Consider the following 2,660-nt stretch of genomic DNA (forward strand, 5'->3'; position numbering starts at 1 on the left):
ACTCTTATGCCTATGTCTTATTCGATAGTGGTGCAGAAAGAAGCTTCATAAACCAAAACTTTAAACACTTACTCAAACAAACCCCCCAACCACTAAAAGAAACATTCGTAGTAGAAATGGCTAACGGAAAGACTGAAAGCTCTAACGAAATCTACATAGGTTGTACCCTCACGTTAGACGATCACCCATTTCCAATCGATCTTATACCAGTCTCAATCAAAAATTTCGATGTCATTGTTGGTATGGACTGGTTGAGTCTTCATCGCGCCGATATCCTATGCTCCGACAAAGCCATCCGCCTGAATCTTCCAAATCACGAAACCTTAATGATCTATGGAGATAAACCCGGTACGAGCGTTAGTATCATATCCAATATTCAGGCTCATAAGTACTTGCGTAAGGAATATCGCGCCTTTCTTGCTCACGTTGTCGACACTAGCCAGGAATCGAAGGATTCAAAGGACATTCCCATTGTATGCGAATTCCCTGATGTTTTCCCAGAGGATCTTCCAGGTCTACCTCCCAAACGTCAAGTTGAGTTCAGAATCGACCTAGTCCCAGGAGCTACTCCCGTAGCTAAGTCGCCCTATCGTCTAGCGCCGGCCGAAATGTAAGAACTATCCGGTCAACTCAAGAAACTGCTCAGCAAGGGTTTTATAAGACCGAGCTTCTCACCTTGGGGAGCTCCGGTCTTGTTCGTGAAGAAGAAGGATGGATCGTTTCGGATGTGCATCGATTATAGGGAACTCAACACACTCACAGTCAAAAATCGTTATCCTTTCCCTCGTATCGACGATCTATTCGACCAACTGCAAGGAGCAAGTTACTTCTCCAAGATTGACCTTAAATCCGGGTATCACCAGTTACGGGTGCTTGAGGAAGATGTCCCGAAGACAACCTTCCGAACCCGTTACGGGCATTTTGAGTTCGTAGTGATGCCATTTGGACTGACTAACGCCCCTGCAGTATTCATGGACTTGATGAATAGGGTGTGTCGTCCGTATCTAGATCAGTTCGTCATCGTCTTCATTGACGATATACTCGTCTACTCTCGAAGCGAGGAAGAACACAAGGATCACCTGCGACGAGTCCTGGAAACGCTGCGATCAGAGAAGTTATATGCGAAGTTCTCTAAGTGCGAGTTTTGGATCCGGAGAGTTGAATTCTTAGGACACGTGGTTAGTGAAGAAGGAATCCACGTGGATCCCTCCAAAATTAAAGCTATTGAGAACTGGTCAGCACCGAAGACGCCTACAGAAATTCACCAATTTCTAGGCCTCGCTGGCTACTACCACAGGTTCATCCAAAACTTCTCTCGGATTGCGAAGCCTCTCACCATGTTGACACAGAAGGGTGTATCATTTGACTGGGAAGAGAAACAGGAGAAGGCATTCCAGACCCTGAAGCAAGCTTTATGCACCGCACCGGTATTATCTCTTCCCGAAGGGACAGAGGATTTCGTTGTATACTGCGATGCATCAAACCAGGGGCTCGGTTGTGTCTTGATGCAACGAGGTAAGGTCATCGCCTATGCCTCCAGACAGCTAAAGACACATGAGGTGAACTACACGACTCACGACCTCGCGTTAGGAGCGGTCGTCTTCGCACTAAAAATCTGGAGACACTACTTGTATGGGACGAAGAGCGTGGTGTACACTGATCACAAAAGCCTCCAGCACATACTGAACCAGAAAGAACTCAACATGAGGCAGCGTCGATGGGTCGAACTACTCAGCGATTACGATTGCGAAATCCGATACCACCCGGGGAAAGCCAACGTAGTAGCAGAAGCCCTGAGTAGGAAGGAGTATTCTGGATGAAGAACCAAGTCATTGACAATGACTATCCGTTCGCATCTATCCGTGCAGATCTGGGAGGCTCAACTGGAAGCCTTAAAGCCTAAGAATGTGACGGGAGAATCCCTGCGCGGAATGGATAAAAGTTTGGAGGTCAAGGGTCACGGAGCCTACTACTTCATGGACCGAATCTGGACCCCGCGCCATGGAGGTTTCAGAGACTTGGTCATGAGGGAAGCACACAACACTCGCTACTCCGTCCACCCAGGTTCAGATAAGATGTATCTGGATTTCAAAAAGCTATACTGGTGGCCTAACATGAAAGCGGAGATCGCTACCTTCGTGAGCAAGTGCCTTACTTGCGCGAAGGTCAAGGCCGAATATCAGAAGCCATCAGGACTCCTCCAATAACCAGAGATACCGGAATGGAAGTGGGAGTGGATTACAATGGACTTTATAACCAAGCTACCCAAGACAGCGGGAGGGTTGGATACCATTTGGGTCATCGTCGACAGGTTGACCAAGTCTGCGCACTTTCTACCCATCAAGGAAACGGACAAGATGGAGAAGCTCACAAGAACATACATAAAGGAAATAGTGCGGCTGCATGGCGTCCCTATATCTATTATCTCGGACAGAGATAGTAGATTTACCTCTAGATTTTGGCAATCACTACAAAAGGCGTTAGGAATGAGGCTGGACATGAGTACAGCCTAACATCCGCAGACTGACGGACAAAGTGAGAGGACGATTCAAAGTCTAGAAGATATGATGCGAGCTTGTGTGATCGACTTCGGTAAATCGTGGGATACACACTTACCTCTTGTGGAGTTTTCCTACATCAACAGTTATCATACGAGCATC

This window comes from Lactuca sativa, chromosome 3 (genome assembly GCF_002870075.4).
Source record: "Lactuca sativa cultivar Salinas chromosome 3, Lsat_Salinas_v11, whole genome shotgun sequence".
Taxonomy (NCBI): domain Eukaryota; kingdom Viridiplantae; phylum Streptophyta; class Magnoliopsida; order Asterales; family Asteraceae; genus Lactuca; species Lactuca sativa.